This window comes from Chiloscyllium plagiosum, unplaced genomic scaffold, assembly GCF_037043375.1.
Source record: "Chiloscyllium plagiosum isolate Xiang-an unplaced genomic scaffold, Cpla_swu_hap1 HiC_scaffold_25, whole genome shotgun sequence".
NCBI lineage: Eukaryota > Metazoa > Chordata > Chondrichthyes > Orectolobiformes > Hemiscylliidae > Chiloscyllium > Chiloscyllium plagiosum.
Genome location: NW_028270163.1, coordinates 24,986,931 through 25,013,570, shown reverse-complemented (window position 1 = coordinate 25,013,570; position 26,640 = coordinate 24,986,931). Strand labels below are relative to the sequence as shown.

Here is a 26,640-nt window from a genome sequence, read left to right as displayed (position 1 = left end):
CTTTCCCCCCTCCAAGAGGACAGTGCTCCGGAGCCCGTCCCCGCGTCCCGACTGTAAATTCCAGAGTCTGTTTGAGAGTCGGCGTTTGTGACTGGAGGCGAGCGCTTTGTTAAACTGAGAATGGGATTAGTGAGAAGTGACTGGAGGGCTCAGGACTGGACGCTGGGGAACAGGGACTGAAGGGAGACGCAGGACTCTGATGGGGTGGCGGGGGAGGTTCGAGGCTGGAGTCTGGGGATTAGAGACTTGAGATTTGGGGATTCGGAGCTGGAGAGGTGAGGCTGGGTGCGCTGATGCTGGAGTCTGAGAGTTGGCTGCTGGACTCGCTAAGGTCCTTGCTGTTAATAGTCTCGGCTCCTCGGTAATCGCGTCGAAACAGAACAGCCGGTTGAACTTGAACGTTCCCACGGACTCCGGAGACCAAAGGAGCCGATCCGCGCTGGATTGCAAGGTGGGTTCACCATATTCTCTGTGACATTCTTACACTGGGACCTTTGCGTTCGAGAGCTGCTTGATTGGGACTAGAGTTTGTTATTCGGCACCGATTGAAATCCCAGCCACGTCTGACCCTCGCCCATCACTTAGTCACCCAGGAAGCTATGCTCAGGAGCAATATTGAGGGATTGGAGTTGGGGGATGGTGGATTGTTGACTACAAGAAATGCTGTGCCGGGTTAGTAGGGGGTGATTAAATCAAGTGTTTATAGAGGGCGGGTATACGGGTCTATTGAGGGTTGGTACAGGTGTTTTGGCGATGGCAAATTGAGTACAATGTGGAGGAATGTGAAGTTATTTATTTTGTTGGTAAGAACAGAGAAGCAGATTTTTAAAATATATTACATTACATGTAAAAATTAATAATCAAAGAAGGAACGTAGAAAGTTAGCATTCAAGGACAGCAAACAATTAGAAAAGATAAATGGCATGCTGGCCTTGATTGCATGGGATTGGAGTATCAAATAAATGTGTTTTATTTTAACTGTATGGGGCTTCAGTGAGACCATATCTGGAACACTGTGTGGTATTTTGATCTCCATATTTAAGAATACATAGACCTGCTTTGAAGGCAGTGCAGGGAACCTTGCTAAATTGGACCCTGGGATGAACAGCTTGTTCAATGATGAGAGGCTGAATAAATTGGGCTTATACAGTTGGGAGTTTAAAAGAATGAGAGGTGGTCTCATTGAGACATACAAGATTTTTGAAGGGGCTTGATGAGTAAATACTGAGAGATTATTCAGGAAATCTAAATCATAAGGGCACAGCCTAGGAATAAGGGGGCGATTTATTTAAAACTGAAGTGAGAAGATATTACTCAAAGGGTTGTGAATTCTATACTCCAGAGGATTGTAGATGCTCTTTTATTGAGCATATTTAAAGCTGGAATTAACACATTGAAAGGAAATCAGGAGTTGACAGAAAAGTGAAATTGAAGCCCAAGATCAGCCATAATCATGTTGCATGGATGGGCCTTATGGTTGACACCTGCTTCCATTTCTTGTGTTTTTGTGTGAAGTATTGGTTCAGAAAGCAGATACGTTAGATTATACAGAGAAAGATTGGAAATATGCACAATGGTCTTAAATGTGTTCTCATCAGGTTCATCCAAAAGGTTTACATGACCTCTTTGCTTTTCGATTCTATTCTAGGAATGAACTGAAGTGCTTTATTAGTTTTGTTAATTCCCTTATTAGGCTGCCGAGCTATGTTTTTAGTGATTGGTGAATCTGCACACCCAATCTTTTTGTTTCATAATCCCAGAAGGACATAATATTTCAAAGAGCCTTGCAGATGCAAAACCTAACAATTATTGAAATTACTTTATCAATTTCTGCAAGTTTATTTGTATGTGTATTGAATTTACTGTCATCCACAAATTCTGAAATTGTATTTGAACATTTTGCATTTGAAGATTTGTGCATTTGAATCCCTAGGGCATTTTGGTCCTGTTGCTTTTTACTATTCAGTATGTCTAGTCTCTACTTATTCTTCCTCTGCACTGTATTACTTCATATTTCTCACCAATAAATTGCCATTGGCGTTTCTCTGTTCACTGCTCCTGAAGTCACTTTAATCAACTTCATAAAAAACACGCTGTCTATTGTTGTCCTGCCTAAAATGTTGATACTTTGTCCATTTTAACCAGGCTATTTTTATATTTCACAAACAATAATCACAGCCTAGATTCATGGGGAAATTTCCATTTATGTCCCTTCAATCTGAAAACTACATATCTGACTATAGCCACCTTCTGTTCTTTTAGTTCACCTCCTATTCATGTGGTGACATTCCTTTTAATACATTAATAAATTGATCAACACAATTCTCAGGTGGCATCTAATAAAATGCCTGTAGAAATTCATTCCATCCACTGCATTGCCTGCATTTCCTCATTAATGTACTGTTATTTCCTCAAGGTACACTTAAAATTGTCAGACTTGACTTCCTATTCATAAATCAATGCAAATTATTCTTAATTATCTCGGGTCAAAACAAAAGTAAATTATCCTATATTATGACCCCTAGAAGCTTTTGAATGTCAGGATGATTGATCTATAGTTACCCGGGTTATCAATTTTTCCTTTTGTTACTGCAACACGTAACTGAAATACTCTCTACTTGTGGCACATTTTTTATATTCCAGGAAGAGTAATGCTGCTACTGCTTCTCAAATAATTTTCTATCATATGCCCCTCTGTCTTGCTGTTGTCTGAAGGTTAATATCATCCTCAATAACAATAGCTTGCACTTCTATTAAGGATTAGAAGAGCGTACAAGTGGTGCAGGTGGCTAAAACAGGCAAACAGCAGGAAAACAGGAGTGATTGGACTTGGATGATAAGGAGGTAGGGTTCAGGAATGCAAGGCAGATGAATATGGTTTCAGAGTGTATTGACAGAAATACAAGGAGCATGGCAGATAGAATTGGTGAACAGAAGGCTTAAATAGCATGAGTGATTGTGAAATAATTGCAATATTAGAGACATAGCTTAAACAAGGAAGGGTTTAAAACTTACTAAAGTATGCAATAAATACAAATGACAAAAAAATAATAAACATGTAATGTATTTAGTACAGATAAGAAAGGAAAAGAAGGAAAGGAGAAGCAGGTATGACCGAATTGTTTATATTCACTCACGGGATGTGAGTGTCAATGGCTGGGCTAGTATTTATTGCCTGTCCCTTGTGACCTTTAAGGAAGTTATAGTGACCTGCTTTCTTGAACTGCTGAAGTCCATTTGATGTAGGCACACCTGCAATGTTGTTAAGGGAGACAGTTCCAGGATTTTGAGCCAGCAACACTGAAGGATTGACATGTATTTCCAAGCCAGGATGGTGAGTGGCTTGGGGATGGATAGCTTGCATTTGATTATCCCATGTGTCTGCTGCCCTTATCCTTCTCGAAGGTAGAGGTCATGTGTTTAGAAGGTGCTGTCTATGGAGCCTTAATGAATTTCCACACTGCATCTTGTAGATATCACACAGTCCTGGATTGGATGTTTGTTGATGTGGTGCCAATCAGTCTACTTTATCCTGAATTTTGTCAGATTTCTCGAGTGTTATTGGAGCTGCACTTATCCAGGCAAGTGGGTGTATTTCATCACATTCCTGACTTATGCCTTATAGATGATAGACAAGTTTTGGGGAGTCAGGAGATGAGTTAATCATTGCATGCTTCCTAGCCTCTGACCTTCTCTTGCAGTCACAGTACTTATATGGCTAGTCTAGTTCAGTTTCACATCAATGGTAACCCCTGGGATATTGATGGTGGGCTTTCAGTGATGGTGATACCGTTGCATGTCAAGGGGTGAACGTTATATTCTCTCTTGTTGGAAATGGTCATTGCCTGGCCCTTGTGTGGCACGAATGTTACTTTATACTTGTCAGTCCAAACTTGAATATTGTCCAGGTTTGATGTTTTTGGTGTGGATTGCTTTGTATTTGAGGAGTTGTGAATGGTGCTAAATATTGCGCAATCATTGATGAACACCCCTACTTCTGACCTTAATGATGGAGGGATCTGATCTCCACCTGCTCAGATACATTCTTGCAGTCAGACTCACTTTAAACCCAAAAAATAAACAATTAAACTTTCCTCCAGCTATAAGCTGTGACTTTTAATTGATAAATCAGAGACATTTTATAAGTCACCCAGCCACTCTGAGCCTCTTGCAAAACCTCGGGAAGGATTCAGAAAAGGGAAGTTAGGAATAAAATTTTGGATCAGTAAGAATCAACACAACAGAATTTGTGGACAAAGACTACTTGATTGTCTTTCCAGTTTTTCCTTGGCTGTTTGATCAGCTATATGTATGCATGTATGTATTTAAAGGTGAGTCAATAAGGGCATTATAGATTTAATGAGTAATGTCATTTGCTGACCATTTATAATTGTTTACCTGTAACTGGTTTCCAATTACGATCAATTGTTAAGCACAAAAACTTGCTTTAAGTTTTCTATATGAGTCTGACATTTGGGTAAATTGAGGAATTCTATGTACTTAATTTAAAATCTTTTGTGACAACAAGAATAGATGGGGTTAATCTCAAGTACATGACCTCAATGAGTCATGACTATATCAAATGTAGATGATTCACTGGGCAAAAATGTGGCTTTAGTAAGGACCCAAAGGAAAATCTTCACAAAGGATGGAGTTGTGTGAAGGTTACACTAAAAGGGAAGATAAACAAGATAATAATAAATTGGTAAGAAATACAAAAAGGGGTAGCATTATTAAAAGTTGTTAAACCACTTGGTACTGTGAAATGCATTCCAAGTTGCTTAAAAAAGCACAAGTTGAAATAGCATAAGTATTAATCACAGTCCTCTGAAATAGTAGTAGTCATGCCAGAGTGTTGCTTATTCATGGCATTGGTCAACAACCAGGAGAGAGAAAAACCAGTAAAATACAGGGTGGTTAGCCTAACATCAATACTGGTGAAGTTGTTGGAAAAGATTGTCACAGATAATATAAAGTATCATTCACAAAGGCATGGTTTAGTCAAGGTGAGTTAGATGGATTTGTTAAAGGTAAGTTGTATCCAACTAACTTGATTGAATTATTTGAGGTAACAGAAGAGACAGATCAAGGGGCTGCAATAGATGTATATATGGACTGTAAGGAGACATGTGACAAAATGTTACACAGAAAGCTTTTTAGAAAGTGAGAAGTCCATAGTATAAAGGGAATAGTGTTAGTTAAGACTCCAGATTAAATCAGTGACAGAAGCTATTGGCTGGGAGCTGAACGAATTTAAGTCTCGTGAAAAAACAGTGATACTTCACAAGGGTTTATTTAATACATGTTCATTCATAGGAATGTGTGCATTGCTGGCTACACCAGCATTTATTACCAATTCCTAAGTGCCCTTGAAGGTATATTTTAGGTCCAAAACTCTTTACAATTTTTATGAACAACATACATTCAGGTGTAGGGAATAAAAACAGAAAATTCTGAAAATACTCAGTAGGTCTGGCAGCATCTCATAAAAGAAAAACTAAGTTTAACGTTTCAGGTGACTTACTTTTGTGCCTGTTGAGTGTTTCCAACTGTTTCCATTTATAATCAGATTTCTAGCACCGCAGAATTTTACTTTATATCAGACAAAGGGAGCAGCACAATAAAGCTTGCAGGTGATACAAAACTTGGCAAAATACTTCATAGTTATAAGGTTAGTTGCAGGCTCCCAGATGACATACACAGTTGTGAAGTGAGGTACATACATTCATGTCTTTAGTTGCTTTCAAACACTATTACTCAACAGGAATTGATGTACTGTGCACACAACTTGTATTCAGTGCACAAGAGCAGCATCAACATTAGATGCATATACTTAGGTTCCCATTTAACTCTACACGGCTACAGCCTTATCTTCAAATAAAGAACTCGCATTATTGTTTCACCAATTCTTGTTGGTAAATTTAATCTAAGGGAAGATTTGTAACATGGGAGCAGTATGGTTTTGAAGCTTCAACTGAAGTACCTGTATTCAACCCTCAACCCTTCATGCACAGTCAGAGATAAGACCTGGAGTGAAAATTAAACAACATGGAAGCTTTACTATGTGGAAGGGATTCTGGATTTAAGCAGTAATCCTATGTTCTGTACCTTCATTCTGAGACATATTGCACTTCACAGCCATCTGACACCAGGTTCTGGAAAGATTGTTTAAATTTAGGAGCACTTAGTAAGTCTACCTGTTGCGAAGTTTAAGCAAGGACAGAAACCATTACTGCTATCACTATCGCTATATGAAGTCTGGGGATGTTAAAATACTGCAAGCTGGGGTGGAAAGAATAATTCATTTGGTAAAAGCTCAGAGCAGCATGAAGAAGTATGTAAAAGAAAATCTCACTGTTTTGGTATACTTTAGAAATCTGCAGTTCCTATTCATGCTTAAATCAGTGCTTTGAGACCGGGGGAAAAAAAATCAAAAAGAACTCAACAGTGCCACAATTGCAATCAAACAATAATCCATGAATTAAAGCAAACCTGCTAATGCTGGAAGTCTGAAACAAACACAAAATGCTGGTGAAACTCAACAGGTCTTGCAGCATCTACAGAAAGAGAACACAGTCAATGGCACTGCAACTCAGAGCAACAGTAAGCTTACGAGAAAGTAAGAGTCCCTGAACAATCTTTCAAATACCAGATGGCATTAAAACTCCTGCAAATAAGCCACAAAATAATAACATTTCCAACATTCAATAGAAGGGCAGAGCACTTCCTATCTGAACTTAATCGTTGTAACAATGTATAGACCTGTGTATTCTGGACCTTAATACTTCCAGGCCAGATATACAAGCATTAAAATTAAAATTGCAATAGGAAATGAAGGACTCCACAGACTAAAGATTTTAAGGCTGTCCAGATGACCATCTCAAAACACACAAAATAAGGACAACCCTTGAGGATCAGTTATGAGTGAACCTTGACTTCAGAACACACCTCCTGGAATTCTTTTTTTTTAAGCAAAACCTGACAACAACTATTAATCAAGTCATAAGTAGATGGACAGAGGGCCAAGATTGTGGTTTAATAGTGGTGGAGTTAGCTGATAGAAAAACTGAGCTTGTGATGACATTTACATTGACAGACCATTCCAAAAATATATTTTGGACCAACGCAAAGGTTACACCATGTAAAAATTACAACAAAGTGGACTGAAGTACAAAGTTATACTAATGGTTATACATAGCATAGACGCTGCATGTAATTTATCCACCATCACTACAATAGTCAATAGAAGTGAGAGGGGTAAGCAATATGGATTATGTAGTCTCTTCCATGTACCTGGAAATTGCCGAGTTTTTAACTGTTGTATGCAAGGCAGATGGTAATTGGAAGTGTCAAAGCTCAAACAAGTACTTCAACCTTGTGAGAAACCACAATCAAAAGCGAGACAGGTAAAACATCCTAAACAAACAACACCATATGCCAAGCAGTATCAAGACAAGATCCACAAAATGTCTAGCCAAGCTGTATAGTCAGATGATGAGAATGACCAGTATATTGACATACAAAATAAACAGACCTTTAGCATGGTCAGCATCAAAGGGTATTTTGGCAGTGTGGTATCAACAGAAGCCTTTGTCACTGTCAGAGAATATCAGTGCAAGTGCAATCATCCTTGCAAATGGTCCACTGAGATAAATGTATCCATTAATATGGCAAGCTATGCTTCAAAAACCAGTGACAAGTTCGCCAGCAATTCCATCGCTGGGATCCATTGCAAAACCTCATCCTGGTCACCTCAGATATTTTATACAGTGAATACGACAGGTCCAGTGCATGGTCCAGTGCATGCAGGCCTGCCAGTTTTCATGGATGTGTGCTTGGTCACCATTCACGGTATCATTCCCACAAGAATCGGTACTGGATCCACTACTTTTCATCATTTACATAAATGATATGTATATGAACATAGGAGGTATTGTTAGTAAGTTTGCAGATGACACCAAAATTGGAGGTGTAGTGGACAGCGAAGAAGGTTACCTCAGATTACAATGGGATCTTAATCAGATGGGCCAATGGGCTGAGGAGTGGCAGATGCAGTTTAATTTAGATACATGTGAGGTGCTGCATTTTGGGAAAGCAAATCTTAGCAGGACTTATACCCTTAATGGTAAGGTCCTAGGGAGTGTTGCTGAACAAAGAGACCTTGGTGTGCAGGTTCATAGCTCCTTTAAAGTAGAGTCGCACGTAGATAGGATAGCGAAGAGGGGTTTGGTATGTTTTCCTTTATTGGTCAGAGCATTAAGTATAGGAGTTGGGAGGTCATGTTGCAGCTGTACAGGACATTGGTTAGGTCAGTTTTGGAATATTGCATGCAGTTCTGGTCTCCTTCCTATCGGAAGGATGTTGTGAAACTTGAAAGGATTCAGAAAATATTTACAAGGATGTTGCCAGAGTTGGAGGATTTGAGCTATAGGCTGTTTTCCCTGGAGTGTCAGAGGCTGAGAGGTGACCTCACAGAGATTTATAAAAGCATGAGGGGCATGGATAGGGTAAATAGACAAAGTCTTTTGCTGGCATGGGAGAGTCCAGAATTAGAGGGCATAGGTTCAGGGTGAGAGGGGAAAGATATAAAAGAGACCTAATGGAAAACGTTTTCACACAGAGGGTGGTACGTGTATGGAATGAGCTGCCAGAGGAAGTGGTGGAGGCTAGTACATTTGCAACTTTTAAAAGGCATCTGGGTGGGTATATGAATAGGAAGGGTTTGGAGGGATATGAGCTGGGTGCTGGCAGGTTGGACTAGATTGGTTTGGGATATCTGGTCGGCATAGTGCTCTACATCTCTATAACTCGATGATCATTAAGACAACAGCAAAACCCAGACACCACAAGCAGCACCAGATGAACTGGGAGAAAATCACTGAACTTTGCCATGCAGATCATCAGCCAACGGACTACACAAAACAGTCACAGCTGAATAAGTGCATATCTTCTGAATTTCACTGCAGAATTACTATTTGGCAGACAAATATCAGCAAATCTCCCAAGGTATTACCAGTTAAAACTCTCAGAAATACAAAATGCATCACTCAAAAACATGGGAAGATGAAAGAGCCCATGGCTGGGCTTGCAGGTAGTAAATTACCAACCTTGTACATGTAATAGAGAGATCAAGTGCAACATCCAACTGATGGTAAATGGAATCCAACAGAAATTATCAGCTCATGCCCCAAAACAAGACCACATCAAGTATAAATACCAAATGACAATGCAGCAAAACAAATGCCAAATCAGAACAATAGGTCAACCAGAAACACTGAGCAGTCTGATTGTGACTAGAACATAGTTGAAAACGCAACGCAAAAGGTACACAACACAACCAGAGTTCTGAAAACATATAGCAGAATGCAGCAGAAATCACCGTAACAAGGTTTGGTCAGATTGGTAAAGCACTAAACCACCACTTCCAGAGACTTATTCATTGACTTTCATGCAGACACAAAGTTATGTTGTTTCTCTAAGAATAAACCTTTGGTTAGAAAAATGATGTTGTGATTTAAGGTACATGCACTTTTCAGGAATCTGTATCTTAAAATACAGTCAATCACAAATACCTCAACAAGGCTGTGATGTATTCGTTTCATAATAGATTTAATCTACAAACAGCACAATTACAGATCAGATGCAAATATTTAGCTTCCTAGTTAATGCCATCTGTATGTGATGTTATCTTCAAATAAAGAATCCAGCGCTGTTGAAAAGTCATCTAGACTCGAAATGTTAGTTTTCTCTCTCTCCATGGATGCTGCTTGACCCGCCGTGATTACCAGCACTTTTCGTTTTCCGTTCAGATTCCAGCAGCTGCAGTAATTTGCTCCTAAAGAACCCATATTATTGCTTTACCAATGCTTATTATATCAGAGTTGAAAATGTGGTGCTGGAAAAGCACAGCAGGTCAGGCAGTATCCGAGGAGCAGGAGAATCAACATTTCAGGCATAAGCCCTTCATCAGGAATGAAGCTTGTGTGTCGGGGGGGGGGGGGCGGGATGTGGAGCTGAGAGATAAATAGGATGGGGTGGGGTTGAGGGGAAAGGTCGTTGAGAAAGCGATATGTAGATGAAGGTGAGGGAGAAGATGATAGGTCGGAGAGGAGGGTGGAGAGGATAGATGGGAAAGGTGATGGACAGGTCAGGAGGGCGGTGCCAAGTTGGACGCTTGGGACTGGGATAATGTGGGGGGAGGGGACATGAAGGAACTGTTGAAATCCACATTGATCCTGTGGTGGTTGAAGAGTCCCAAGGCAGAATATGAGGCATTCTTCTTCCAGGCATCAGGTGGTAAGGATTTGGTGATGGAGGAGGCCCAGGACTTGCATCCCAAACCTCCAACTCGGCACCGCCCTCCTGACCTGTCCATCACCTTTCCCACATATCCACTCCACCCTCCTCTCCAACCTATCACCTTCTCCCTCACCTTCATCTACCTATCGCTTTCTCAGCTATCTTCCCCATCAGCCCACCCTCTTCTGATTTATCTCTCAGCCCCCCGGCTCACAAGCCTCATTCCTGATAAAGGACATATGCCCAAAACATCGATTCTCCTGCTCTTCAGATGCTGGCTGACCTGCTGTGCTTTTCCAGCACCACACTCTCATCTCTCATGTCCAGCATCTGCAGCCCTCACTTTCTCCTTATCGTATCAGTGTAATGATAGTGGTAAAAATAGACTATCAATCTTTTCTCTTTTGAATTCCGTCTCTGATTTATAATACTAGGGATGTCATAGATTATAATTGTTATAATGGTAATAAATTATTTCCTTAAAATGGCCCAGGTTGAACTAGCTTCATAAATAAACATAGATCAATCTGAACCAAAATTCACATTTTTATGAAACAAGAATAAAAAAAAGGGCCATCTCCCTCAAAAAGATAAAAGGACAGCTCAAAGAGGCTTAAAAGGCTGGGGGAAGCTACATCGGGTGATAGGGCCAGGAAGTGAAAAAGGCTCTGAAGCTCTTCAGGGTGGTAAAACCTGAGATTTAGGATGACTCAGTAGGGTCACCCAAATTAAACAGAGCTGAAGTCCAGTCAACAGGTACAGAAAAGAATCTGAAGTTAGCCATAAAACGAGGCAAGAAAAATCCCAGAAAAAGTTACAAACAAAAATGGCACAGCAAAGCTGGTTGACAGATACTAACATGGTAAATTTATAAGGGGACCAGAGTTCTCAAGACAGGCCAGGAGAAAGTGAATATGAAACCTCATTTAGTGGAAGAGCTGCAGGGTAGAATGTAGAATCCACTTGAGGGCAGTATGTTTCAGGGGAAAGTTGAACAGGCAAGGGAAAAACCACTACCCACTAAAGAGAGAAAAGACAAAAAGGCCATATTTAACTCAATGTGACATCAAGAAACCTGAGCAAAATTGGACTCAGTGGGAACCAGGTGACAAACACTGTTAGTTAAAGTCACACCTAGCACAAAAGAAGACAGTCGAGGTTGTTAGAGGTCAGTCATCTCAGCTCCAGGATAAATCTACAGGTGTTTCTCAGGGTACTGTCCTTGGCCCAATCATCTTCAGCTGTTTCATCAATAACCTTCCATTCATCATGAGTTCAAAAGTAGGGATGTTCACTGATAATAGCACCGTTTCCAGCACTATTCATGATCCTTCAGATACTGAAGCAGTTCATACCTAAATGCAGCGAGACTTGGACAATATCCAGACATGGACTGACAATGACAAGTAATATTCATGTCACACAAGTGCCAGACAATGACCATCACCAATAGAGAGAATAATCATAGAATCCCTATAGTGTAGAAACAGGCCATTGGGCCTATCGAGTCCACACTGACTCTCCAAAGGGCATCTCACCCAGACCCATTCCCCTACCCTCTTCATGTAACCCTGCATTTCCCTGCTTAAACCACATAGCCTGCAAATCCTTGGATAGCATGGGCAATTTATTATGGCCAACCCACCATACCTGCACGCCTTTGGACTGTGGGAGGAAATCAGAGCATCCAGAGTAAACCCACGCAGTCACTGGGAGAACGTGCAAACTCCACACAGACAGTCGCCTGAGGTTAGTATTGAGCCCAGGTTCCTTGTGCTGTGAGGCAGCATTGACAACCACCCTGGCACCCTGAATCTAACTATACTTGAACATTCAGCGTCATTATCATTACTGAATCTTCCACTATCAGCAGCCTGGGAGTTACCATTGACCAGAAACTGAGCTGGATTAGCCACACAAATCCTGTGGTTACAAGAGCAGTACAGGAGCTAGGAATCTTGCAGCGGATAACTCACCTCTTGAATCCTAATTGGTGTCCGCCATCCACAAGGTAGAGGTCAGGAGTGTAATGGAATACTGCCCACTTACCAGGTGAGTGCAGCTTCGACAATTTTAATACCATCGAAAACAAAACAATCTACTTTCTTGGCACCACAACAACAAGAATTCAACCCCTCCACCACTGACACAGTAGCAGCAGTGTATACCATGTACAAGATTCACTGCAGAAATTCACCATGGATCCAAACCCACAACTGCTACCAACTAGAAGAACAAGGGCAGCAGATACATGGGAACACCATCACTTGCAAGTTTCCTTCCAAACCACACACCAACCTGATTTGGCAATATATCACTGTTCTTCTAATGTTATGGATCAAAATCTTGAAACTCCCTCCCTATAGATGTACATTTACCAAATGAACTGCAGTTGTTCAAGAAGGAAGCTCACTATCATCTTTCCTATAAATGCTGGTTCAGCATGTGAAGCACACATTCAATTAATTAAAAAAAGCATCACAGCAGACATACTGGTGGATCCCCCAGGGGTACACCAGTGAAGTGAAATAACGTAGCCACTGGGAGACCAAAGAACAGAACCTAGTTTCAAACTGCAACCAGTCCAGTTGGGTTGTTGGAAAATTCAAAGCAATTGAAGTGCAGGATTCAAGTCCTGAAATACTACAGGAGCCAATCACCAGACTACCACGTACAGATCTCCTTGAAGGTAAATTTCTAAAAATGCCTGACACAAGTGTATGGATCATGGAACCAGGCAGTAACAGAATAAGGTTCAGAAAAGTCACATAAGTCAGGGAACAAATCCAACTACCATTCCTCAAGCAGGGTATTGAACTCAGTTTAGGACAATGAGAGTGAATAGAGAACATGTGTAGATTATCATCCCAATTTTTGTCTTGCTATTTCACATTTTGACATTCATAATGGAATCTCACATAAACAAAAAGGAGAAATCTTGTTAGAGATTTCTTTGTAGCAGGGAAGTGTTATGACTGTGGAAGAATAGACTATCAATTTTGACTTCCATTTTTTTTTATACTTGGGGCATTGATGGACTCTGACGGTTTCTATAAATGGGAGAAAAAACAACCAACTTCAAACGACCAGAGATTGAGCCAATTTCCTGAAACCATTATTAAACAAAAAGCAGTCTGAACAGAAATCAACACCTTTATCGAATTGCATTAAAATTCATATCTATATTTTATCTTTAATTGATACCATTATGGAATAGTTTCACATATTGACGGATTAAAAAATCTCATCTGCAAATTATTCAACTCAGAAAAACCATGAAGTCAGACATGGGAATACACAAACAACTGTATTTCAAGCAGCTGCTTTGACAGAGAACTGAAATCTCTTTGTTTTTCCTTGCATCTTCCAAGTGTCTCAAAACAAAATTTTCAGTGATAAAGCAAAGTGGTCATGTAGATATTTACAATATTCACTACTACAAAGAATACAAACATTGATTAAACAACCATGGATCTAGGTTAGAAACTAACATCCGAAGGACGCTAAGGACTTTTAGACTGCATATTCTTTTATCTTCTTTTATGAACTAGGCACCATTAACTTTAAAAAAAGAACATTATATGGATGTTTGTGTGTGTGAGTTTGGTGCTTCATCATTATTGTTTTCTTGGGGTTAGTAAGTAATAACATTCATCTTGGTTTTCCACAAGGAAACCTTCTACTTGGTTCCTTATTTTTGATATAGATGAATCAGGGAACTATATTTTTCATTGCAGTGAGGTACAGCTGTGGGTTAAGAAAAAATAAATCTGTGTTTGGGGCAAGTGAGGAGGTTATCGGGGAGGCAATTCATATTTTCTCACATGCTTGAAAAATTCAGTACATTTACATCGAAAAGAGGAATGTAGGAGAGTATGGAATAGATAAAAACATTACAAATGGCATTCAATGCATTGGTGTGTGTTGTGAGGCCCTTTGGGCTGACTACCATGTAAAGACAGCATACATGTAGATTGTTAGAGTTCTCATGTATATATACCTTAAAGGTGGCACAACACACTAATAAGATAGTTCATAAACACATGAATGAGCTGGCTTTAAACTAGCAGATTAGAATATCAAAGGCAAAGAGACCATATCAGGACTTTGTAAGTCCTTGACTGAGTCTCAGCTAATGGTTTGCAGACAATTCTGGGCTCTACATTTTAGTAAATATTTTAAAGGGTAGAGAGCTCTAGTTCCCTCATTTCCTTTCAGGAAGAAAGTCTGTAGTCCCTACCAGTCTGCTCCATACGCACTCACAGGAGTGCAATCGATTCTCTCCTGCTCTCTGAAATAATTCAGTAATCCACTCAGTTGTATCAACCTACTAAAAGACAAAAGCATAATGTAATAAACTTAGAAAGCCCAACTGAAAAGAAAATAGTTTATTGTTGAACATCAAAATAGAGCTACTGTTCGTGGTGTACATATGCTAGTTCCAGGTCGAGAAAGACAGTCCTGTAGACACATCCCTCGGTCTGCTGTATTTCCCTTTTTTTTTGTTTTTAACTATTATCTGCCACCAGCAAATCTCCCATGTTGTCTGTTAGATATTTACATGCAGAGGCTGTTATGAGTATGAATCTGCTTCATGTTTTCCTTTATGTATATGTCCGAAAGACCTCTTAATGTTCTGCTGTTTTCTCTTTTATATTTGGAAATAACCTTACAAAACAACCAAAGAGCTTTCCTACTATCAAATCACTATGAATTCCTTTTTTTAAAAATTATTAACCACCACCAGTGAATCACATATGCAGCCAATTAAATATTTACATATAAAGCCCATCATGAGCATTGGTCTACTTTTTTTAGTTAACCCATTCAGAGATGTTATTACGTATCACATTGAACATATGGGATCTGAACCCAGAACTTCTAACTCAGAGGTAGGGACACAGCCACTGTGCCATAAGATCCCTAGGGGCTGCTTACTTTTTAAAACTTAATCATTTAAAGCTACCTTCCATTTGCTAGTACAGTTATTTTCTAATCATCCTGCTTAAAGATGTTACAATACATCTCCTGAGCAAGTGAGACTTTCACCTTGGTTTCCTGGCTGAGAGGTAGGGACACCACCACTGCTCCACAAGATGCTTTGAGTCTGCTTTACTGAAAATATATTTTCTAAGCTACCTGTTGAGAACTGTTATTACACATCTCTGGAGCAGATGGGACTTGAACCTGGGTCTGTTGGTTCAGAGGTAGGGAATACTACCACTACACCACAGAGCCCTTTTGGATCTGCTTTATCAAGGAAAATGTTGTTTTTATATCCAGAAATGCTCTTACACCAAATTGAACATCTTTTCCACCACCAAATCACCATGACATTTTTCTTGTTTTTAAACTATTAACCACCATCAGTAAAGCACCCACTCTGCCAAATAGAAATTTACATGCAAGCCCATTATGGGTAACACAAACTATCTGGGTCTGCTTTATTAAATATTGCTTAAATCTTGACAAATTTTCACAGAAAGCCTACAGATTGTCACTATTTCAATCAACCTGTCCTGGCATGTTATTATACACTTTTGGAGTAAGTAGGACTTCCAGGCCTCCAGGTCAAATCACTACCATTGTGTTACAAGGGCCCATCATTCTTCAAACATAGTCTCTGCTGTAGATATTTTTCAACCAACCTGTATGTATTGATAGTGTTAGATGTGTTACAGCTTACATCTAGAGCAGGTGGGATTTGTACCTGGGCCTTAGAACATAGAACAGTACAGCACAGGAAACACCAACACCATGCCACAAGAGCCCTGGGTCTGCTTTATTTTTATTCCTGTTATCACACACAACTGAATGACTTTCCAACCATCAAATCACCATGGCACCTTTTGAATTACTAACCACCATCAGTAATCCTCTGTGTAACCAATTAAATATTTAAAAGCAAAGTCCATTAGGTGCAATGTGCACATCAAAAGTGAAGTTGGGGAGGGGAGGGAGAGCAGGAAGGGGCTTAATCAAAATGGAGCTGGAGGAGGAAATAAAGCACTGGCTGTGCCCATCTCACTCTAAAGGCATCAAGAACATTGATGAGCACTGCATACTTCCTCTCCAGTGACACCCAGGCATGAACATAATCTCAGAAGAGGGACAGACAGTCAGCAGATATTATCCCCCACAGCCTCCGCTGCTTGGACTGGGTCTGCTTTTTGTTTCTTATATCCAGAGTGCTATCACAGACAACCAGACGGCTTTCCCACCATCAAAATCACTGTGACTCTTATTTTTTTTCCATTTTAAACACTAACCAGGATCAATAAACACCCGTGGAGCCAAGTATGTGTTCTGGGTCTGCTTTATTTTTATTTTTTCTTCCTTTGTATATCTAGAAGTACTATCACAGACAACTGAGCAACTTTCTCACCACTAAATCCCTGTGACCCTTTTTTGTTTATTTTCTATAAATGACTACCCCCCACCAGTAAAACACCTGGATAGATAATTAGACATTTACAAGCAAAGCCTATTAAGGACAATGCAAACCATTAAAAGTGAGGTGGGGTAGGGAGAGTGGGAAGGGGCTAAACAAAATGGAGTTAGAAGGGAGAAATAATGCACCAAATCCCCCCATGGTGCCCACCTCTCCTTAAAATCTTCGAAAACAATAATGGACAGTGTACTCTCTCGCCAAGGACACCCAGGTACGAACATAACCACAGAAGATGGCAGCTGGGTCTGCTTCATTTCTTTTTGTTTGACCCTATTTTCCCTAATCAAACTATTTAGAGATGTTACTACACACCTCTGGAGCAGGAGGGAGTTGAACGCAGGTTTCTCGGTTCAGAAGTATGGACTCTACCACTGCACCACAAGAAGGGGTCCTCTGGCTCAAAGGTAATTACTTTCTAGTCAACCCTTTGAGAGATGTTATTACACACCTTTTTTGGAGGTGGAACTTGAAACTAGGTCGCCTTGCTGAAAGGTAGAGACACTACCACTGTGCCACAAGACCTCTGGCTGAAAGATACTCCTTTTATTTTAACCTTTTTTTTTCTCATCAATCTGTTCAGTGAAGTCATTACACACTTCTAGATTTGAACCTTGGCTTCCCAGTCCAGGGGTGGGGACAATATCACTGTGTCACAAGAGGGCCCAGAGAGTAACTGCAGAAGTGTTTAGATTCTTTGAATGAAAACTCTCGATAAACCAGACCCACCATGTAGCTACATCTGAGACTTTAGTGTTTTCTTAATTTAACCCATTGTTCTAAACAACCCATTCAGACATGTTATTACACACCTCTGCAGCAGGTGGGACCTGAATCAGGGCCTCCCAGTCCAGGTGTACGCACACTACCACTGTCACAAGAGGGCAAACCCCCAAAAAGGTATCCCTAATCCACCTGCCCAAATATATCATGACACATCGATGGAGTAGGTGAAGTTTGAACTTAGGTTTCCTAGATCAAAGGTAAGGAAACTAACACTGCACCATAAGGGACCCTCTGGCTCAAAAGTAAAAGGACTCAGGTGATGAGTTCTGGCTGGAAAAGCCACTATAACCAAATTACCAAGGAAACTCAAAAAGGAGATTAATTAGTGATTCCCCATGGGTCTTAATGGGGTTATCATTCCTTGCAAATTGTCTATGTTAAATTTAGACTACTGGATTCAGGAATGTACTGCCAACGTACCTGGCATTACACTGGCATTTAAACTCATATGTCACATTATTGTCTTCTTTGAAACTCATTCTAATGCCTTCATATCCTTCCTAAAGTGTGATGCTCAGAATTAGGCAAAATATTTCAATTAAGGTTGAAACAGTGTTTTGAACACTGTATTCTACTCATATTTTAGACATCAAACACACACAAAAACATAGATATAAAGTTTAAAAAGGAGGATGTACTAGATGTATAAGTAAGGAAGAAAAAGAATAGGCAGTTTAAATAAAAAGTTCCATCCCAATATGTGAAACTTTCAGGAACATGTATATCAAATAAAAGGTGGGGATATAATTAAATGGCTTAAATCCTTTCCAAGCCATATTGTTCAGGCTAGGTCTTATTTATACAATGGTTTCCTGGACTTGGCTTCATCTGGTTGGGTTTAGATCAGAATGGTGCTGGAAGATTCCTGATGAAGGGCTTTTGCCCGAAACGTCAATTTTCCTGCTCCTCAGATGCTACCTGACCTGCTGCGCTTCCAGCACCACTTTGATCTAAACTCTGGTTTCCAGCATCTGCAGTTCTCACTTTAATTTGGTTTGGTGATAATTTTACTCTTCTTATGTCAGTGTTTTACTTTTTTAAAAATCCATTTTTAATTCATGAAAAGTGCAAGGTAAAAAATTATATCATGGAAGTTGAAAGTGGATCATCAATTTTTAACACTATCATAACACAAGTGCCTCTGCTCCTGAATCCCCTTTAGAATTTATTTTATTTTATGCTGCCTTTTTTTTGCTTTTCCTACTAAAAGGATTCACTGTGTACATCTAGCACCTTTATCTGGTTTCCCTCCAGTCTCTCCTCATCTCCTCTTGCAGCTTTTCTTTTCCATGAAACTCTCCTTCAGCTCCCTCTACTCTAATTCCACTAAACAAGTAAGCACTCAACTTCCTTTCCTGCTTCCACATTGACTGATATTGTTAATGGTTGTCTCTCTTCATGTGTTCTTCTCATGTATTTCAAATATGTGGTTATGATGTTTTGCAAAAAACTCCTTAACCTCTCCATCCTTGCAAATTTCAGAATCATCTCTAACCTCCTTTTCTTCCCTAAAGTCCTTGAATTCGCTGTTACTTCCCAAATCCAGATCTGTGCATTTGAATTTCTCCAGTATGGTTTCTGATCCCTGCTCCAGTGCAAATGACAAACGTGACCATGACAAATGGAAATTATCCTTCCTCATCCTTCTCAACCTACCTCCTGCTTTTAGCATAGTTCATTACTCCATCCTCTTCCAGCTGTGGGGATTGTAATTGTTTGATTCCAGTTGTAGCCACAGAATCACCTACAATCATTTTTTCTTCCCACTCCTGCATTATTACTTCTCTCCTTAATCCCATCCTATTGCTTTCCTAAATGTTGTACCACGCTGATGACTTTTGAAAATATGGCATTGATTTCAACATATATTCAGATAACACCCAGCTCTCCTTCACCACCTCTCTCTTTATCCCTTCACAACCTATAATCTGTCAGAAATTGCCTGCAACTCCATTCCACAATCTCTGTTCCCTCTTTATCAAGTCCAAAAAGAATCAGAAATCTTGTAATCAATTCTGTCTGTGAGTTAGACTGGCTGAAACTACAGCGCAGGAAGGCTTCTCAACTTCTTACTGTCATTATATTATATAAAATTGACTGGTTGATCATGCATTGTGATCCTTGTACCTGTTTTCAGGCATTGTTCAATTTAGCACCCTTTTTTAAAATCTGAATACATCAGCTATGGCTTGGTTGATAGCACTCTTGTCTCTTGCTTATAAAGTTCTGGGTTTAAGTCCCATTTCAGAATTTAAGCATAGTAATCTAATCTGAAACTCCACTGCAGAACTGAGGGAGTGTTCCATTGTTCAAAGCATCATCTTCTGGACTTGATGGTAAATCTGCATCCTGTTTGTCCTCTCGGATTGATGTGGAAGTTCCCATGGCACTGTTTTGAAGAAAAACAGGGAACTATCCCTAGTCTTCGAGCCAATTGCTGAATCCACATACTAAAAACAGATTACCGAGCCATTGTTGTATCGTTGTTTGTTGGAGCTTGCAGTGAATAGATTAGTTGCTGTGTTTCCTTAATTGCAACAGTGACAGCACTTCAAAAGTACTTCATTAACAGTAACATGATTTTAAGACGTTCATTTGTCATGAAGGGTGCTATATAGAGTTTTTTATTTCTTAAAACACAATGCTGCTTATGCATAGTTTGCTGTGTAGGTGATTAACATCTTAGGCATCTTCCATTCATTCAAAAAACTACCATCAATGAAATTCAAAAGTGATAAAGTGAACAATGTAATAGAATAAATTTACAAAGTAGCAGTGACTCTACAAGGCAGTGACTCACACTTTTGAATTTCTTTCTTGGTTTTATGTGTTTTGCTTGCACTTGGACACTCCACCCTCTCAGAATGTTTCCCCTTAGGATGACTCTCTCCACTCTCTCTGACTTTGCTGCCAGGTTTCCCAGTTTTGCTTGTTGTCCTCTTACACTGTTTCTCCTCAGATTTTTTTCTCTTGACTCTCACTGTTGCCAATCCTGTTTTTATCTGACAATTGAAAGTCTCATTTTAGGGAGGATAACAAGGCAAGGGAGTACATAATAAATGTAGGATCCAAGAAAGTGTAGAGAGACCTTGAAATTTGTGTTCACAGATCACTGATGGTAGCAAAACAGGTCGATAAGGTGGATGAAAAGATTTATAGGATACTTTACTATATTAGCTGGAGCATGGAGTATAAACAATCTAACATAACATAATTAATTGGGGCAGGGCCAAATTCAGTGGGCTGAGAATGGATCTAGCCTGGGTAAATTGGAATCAAAGGCTGGCAGGCAGAGCTGTAATGGAACAGTGTGCTGTCTTTAAAACAGAAATATAGTCAGGTACAGTCAAGGTCAATTACACTGTTAAAACTTCAGCTACACTTCATTCAGCAATGTATAACTTTTTCAAGAGTTCTTACAATGAGACTAATAGCATGAAAGGGCAAGTTTTTGTCAAATTGATTATTGCTAATCTCTGCAGTCTGTGAGGACTTCAACAGCCCTATGGAGTGGTATAGACACACTGAGTTCAACTTCTGAATTTCTGCATTTAGCTGCATACATGTGGACTCCAGAATTTGTATTTAATTACAGAAGAGTAGTGGCAATGAATGCTGACAGTTCTGCTGTCAATACTACCAAAACTCCTGGGCAAATCTTTTAGAACATTAAAAAAAAATTAGAGAGCAAGGTCAAATACCTCATCTACTGTAGACACAGAATGCTGAATAATTTGAATGGAAGATACTTAAGATGTTAGTCACCTACACAGTAGACTATGTATAAGCAGCATCAAAGCCTAAAGGCTGCAATGTGAAGGGCCTTTCCATAATATGGCAGAACTATCTGAATAACAATGTGTTAACTGGGGACCCAGTCTTCTGGTTCATTCTCATCAGACCAATCTTCACTTTACTGAGGCAGTGAATGGCAAGATTATGTAATGCAGATGAGCTCATTGCTGATGAGAAGTGTATTAGAAGATACATGCATTCCAGGCCAGGTATGAACATATTGTGAGTCCTTTGCACAGTTAGGCTAGATCTCACCAGCTGAATCACACTTCACAAGCCAGCACAAAAAAAGTGTAGTGGCAGAGTCAGCTATGGAGAGTCTTTATTGGAGGGCATTGTTCTTTCCAAGCTCTGCTTGGTTTGATGAAGATGCTGAATACAGATAGGTATCGACTAGAAGGACTATGCTGGAGGTGCAAAAAGACCTTCCAAGCACACATTCCTCAATGGCACAAGGGATTCAGGGGCCTAACTTGAACATGTGTGAAAAAACATCACTGGGGTTTAAAATGTACATTCTTCGACTCTTAGTCTAGCTGCCTCAGTACAAGTTATACCATGGAGTAATTGCAGATCCAGTCTTCTTATCACTGTCTGCCAAAGATATAGCCAGTTTCCACACATAGTAATAATGGTTAAAATTTTGCAAAATGTTATAGGGCTTCATCAGTGATGTTAGGTAATGTCAAATCATATGTGACTGGATGCTAAGATTCTGATACGATCCTGCAAAGTCTGCCTTCTAAAAAATGTAAATAGCCAACAAATGTTTATTAATTTATCATAGCATGGTTTCCAGCTCTCTTCTGTCAAGAACATCACAGCCCATTCTGGTATTAATGTGCAGTGGCAATGATTTACAAACTGCTTTGCAAGAATCCTCATCAATGCTGAAAATGCTGAAGAGGAGTCAACTCATCACAACCAACTCAAAATGCACTATTTCTGCAAATGGAGCAATGACGTTACCAGAATCCCACATCAGCTGAAAATAGGTATGCATAGATTTTGAGAAAGCCTTACTCCTTCCTGAGCCCCTAGACCATACAGAGGGCTATACACTGGACCAATTGGCTTTTCTACTTCAACACTACCACACCAGCCTCCAGAGTCAACAGGGATCAGATCAGGATGCTACTACATGAATCCAGCAGCACTAAGACATTTTAATTTGATGATGGATTAATAGGAAACAGCTAGATTTGCAGATGTACTTACTGCCTTCAACTCTTGCTTTCCTCTGAAACACAAGATGGTACAGACTGAGAAAAGACTGGCAGGGCCACTCAAAACTGCAGCAAGTATTGATCCCTTCCAAAGTGATTGTTATCAGCTAACAGTTCATAGGACATCCACCGACAAGCTGAGGGGGAAGAGTAAAGGCACGGTTGCAGCCATTGTTTGTGGTTTTCATCATTGCAAGAAACAATCACGCCACCCTGTGTCTGTGCATGTGCCTGTGCATTCATTAAGATAGATTGCCAGACTTGCCACAGGAAGGGGTATTTTCAAACAGAGTGTTGTAACAGAAAGTTTTCAGATCTAAGTTGAAAATTTAAAGATACACTACTCCCAATTACAGTGATATATCAGGCTTGAGGGCTGAATGGCCTACTCATATTGCCATGTTCCTATAATTTCTAAAGCACTAGAAAACCATTGAGAGTATCAACCTTTCTTCAGGTGAGCTCAGAGAATCTGAACCACGAAAACAATGGTTAAAAACCACAAGCCTATTGTTAAATTATCTACAAGAGTTGTAGTGTCCATTCTTTTTGAAGGTTCCTTGCCCCCTCTTACAAAAGGTCAGGAGGGGGATAAGCTTCATGCTACACTGAAGGGAAGATGATATCGTCTGTCTGATGATATTGTATTAACCATATAAAATTGAATAAGAAGGCAGGAAGAGAAATTCACCCCATGACATAATTAATATGAGCTTGGCAAAACTCACAGGGAGCCCAGATTTCAATAAGTTAGATGCCAGCGGTAGCTTTTGACAGTTTCCACTGGATGATCAGTCCAGCCTCCTTGCTCCATCTTTCACTCCCTTAGGAACGTACTGTTTACATTGTCTTCCATTTAGAACTCAGCATCCGAAATGTTTCGATGCTTTACACATCTTAGAGGGCCCAGAGGATCATCATCCATGACTCCACTCAACAGAGCATGATGCCAAAGTACAGGAAATACAACAATATCTGCAGATGGTGGAGTTCACACTAAATACAAAGTCTGTGCTTACCAAACTCACCATCATCATCCTCAGTCACATTGTCCATGCCTCAGGTATCAAGACAGATCCTCAAAAGACAACAGCTATTCAAGAATTTTCCACTATCCATTACCCAAACTCTAATATTTTATGGACCTGCTTATGAAAATAAACTAGCTGTGCACATTTCTGCCCAACCTAATGCACATCATCAAACCAGGCTCAGTATGGGAGACACTCTAACAGAAGGTATTTGCTACAATCAACCACATGCTCACATCTATCCAAATCATGACTCACTATGAATTAGCTTGGTTAGAGATGAGGAATACAGGGAAAAATGTTACCAGTGGGAGTGATCTACAAGACCTCTATCAGTAACCACAATTTGGGAGAAGTATACAAGAAGAAATATTCGGTGCTTTTAATAAAAGGTGTGGCAATAATCATGGATAACTTTAATGTACACATATACTGAAAAAAATCAAATCGGTAGTTGCACCCTAGATGAGGAGTGTGTAGAATGCTTTTCAGATGATTCCTTAAAGCAGCACATTACATTAGTTTTGTGTAATGCATCAGGATTATTTCTCAAAATACCTCAGAATAAAAGTATCCTAGATGACAGTGACCAGAACATGACTGAATCTTGCATCTGGTGATCGGGTCCAAGGCTAGTATTTTAATCAGACATAAACTGACTAGGGTAGGAATAGGTCCAGTCAAGGATAGTAGTGGGAAGTTGCGTGTGGAGGCTGAAGAGATTGGGGAGACACTGAATGAATACTTTTCGTCAGTATTCACTCAGGAACAGGACATTGTTGCCGATGTGAATACTGAGTCACAATTAAGTAGAATGAATGGCTTTGAGGTATATAGGGAAGAGGTGTTGGAAATTCTGGAGAGGGTGAAAATAGATAAGTCCCCTGGGCCTGATGGCATTTATCCTAGGATTCTCTGGGAAGCAAGGGAGGAGATTGCAGAGCCATTGACCTTGATTTTTATGTCCTTGTTGTCTACAGGAGTAGTGCCAGAAGACTGGAGGCTAGCAAATGTGGTTCCCTTGTTCAAGAAGGGGAGTAGGGATAACCCTAGTAACTATAGGCCGGTGAGTCTCACTTCTGTTGTGGGCAAAGTCTTAGAGAGAATTGTAAGGGATAGGATTTATGAACATTGGATAGGAATAATGTGATCAAGGATAGTCAGCATGGTTTTGTGAAGGGCAGGTCATGCCTCACAAACCTTACTGAATTCTTTGAGAAGGTGACTAAGGAGGTGGACGAGGGGAAAACGGTAGATGTGGTGTATATGGATTTTAGTAAGGCGTTTGATAAGGTTCCCCATGGTAGGCTACTTCAAAAAATACGGAGGTATGGCATTGAGGGTGAGTTGGAGGTTTGGATTAGGAATTGGCTGGATGGAAGAAGACAGAGGGTAGTAGTTGATGGTAAAGGTTCATCTTGGAGTGCCGTTACTAGTGGTGTTCCGCAAGGATCTGTTTTGGGACCATTGCTGTTTGTCATTTTTATAAATGACCTGGAGGAGGGGCTAGAAGGTTGGGTGAGCAAGTTTGCGGATGATACGAAAGTCGGAGGAGTTGTTGACAGTGAGGAAGGATGTGGCAGGTTACAGCAGGATATAGATAAGCTGCAGAACTGGGCAGAAAGGTGGCAAATGGAGTTCAATGTAGCTAAGTGTGAGGTGATTCACTTTGGTAAGAGTAATAAAAAGATGGGGTACTGGGCTAATGGTTGGATACTTGGTAGTGTGGATGAGCAGAGGGATCTTGGTGTCCATGTACACAGATCTTTGAAAGTTGCCACCCAGGTAAATAGTGCGGTGAAGAAGGCATATGGCGTACTGGCTTTTATTGGTAGAGGAATTGAGTTCCGGAGTCCTGAGATCATGTTGCAGTTGTATAAGACTCTGGTGCAACCGCACCTGGAGTATTGTGTGCAGTTTTGGTCGCCATACTATAGGAAGGATGTGGAGGCACTGGAATAGGTGCAGAGGAGGTTTACCAGGATGTTGCCTGGTATGGTAGGAAGATCGTATGAGGAAAGGCTGAGGCATTTGGGGTTGTTTTCATTGGAGAAAAGAAGGTTTAGGGGTGACTTGATAGAGGTGTACAAGATGATTAGGAGTTTAGATAGGGTTGACTGTGAGAACCTTTTTCCACGTATGGAGTCAGCTATTACGAGGGGGCATAGCTTTAAATTAAGGGGTGATAGGTATAGGACAGATATTAGGGGTAGGTTCTTTACTCAGCGAGTCGTGAGTTCATGGAATGCATTGCCAGTAGCAGTGGTGGACTCTCCCTCTTTATGGGCATTTAAGCGGGCATTGGATAGGCATATGGAGGATAGTGGGCTAGTGTAGGTTAGGTGGGACTTGGATCGGCGCAACATCGAGGGCCAAAGGGCCTGTACTGCACTGTATTCTTCTATGTTCTATGTTCTATGTTCAAACTAACTTGCTGAACTCTTAGAATACAGCTCAGATTGTTAAAACAGCTTAAGATTTTTTTCTAGCTCTGATGGCCTAGACAGTGGGAAAATTAAACTGTTTTTTCTGCTGGTAAGAATCTTTTCTCTCTGAACCGAACCCACTTGTGGAAATGTCTCTCTTTGGATCATAAATCTTCAGAGTCATAGAGTCATACAGATGTACAGCATGGAAACAGACCCTTCGGTCCAACCCGTCCATGCTGACCAGATATCCCAACCCAATCTAGTCCCACCTGCCAGCACCCAGCCAAAATCCCTCCAAACCCTTCCTATTCATATAACCATCCAAATGCCTCTTAAATGCTGCAATTGTACCAGCCTTCACCACTTCTTCTGGCAGCTCATTCCATACACGTACCACCCTCTGTGTGAAAAAGTTTCCCCTTAGGTCTCTTTTATATCTTTCCTCACTCACCCTAAACCTATGCCCTCTAGTTCTGGATTCCCCCACCCCAGGGAAAAGACTTTGCCTATTTACCATATCCATGCCCCTCATAATTTTTTAAACCTCTATAAGATCACCTCTCAGCCTCCAACTCTCCAGGGAAAACAGCTCCAGCCTGTTCAGCCTCTCCCTGTAGCTCAAATCC

At 40.3% G+C, this 26,640-nt stretch overlaps 1 protein-coding gene across 1 annotated transcript in view; it reads left to right on the top strand.

Moving 5' to 3' along the window:
• Positions 1–304: 304 nt before the first annotated feature.
• Positions 305–26,640, top strand: part of LOC122562073 (glutamate receptor ionotropic, NMDA 2C-like) — a 126,659-nt gene continuing 100,323 nt past the window's right edge. Inside the window, exon 1 of the mRNA XM_043714557.2 lies at positions 305–451. The gene's annotated coding sequence lies outside the window, so the exon portion shown is untranslated. The remainder of the gene's footprint in view (positions 452–26,640) is intronic.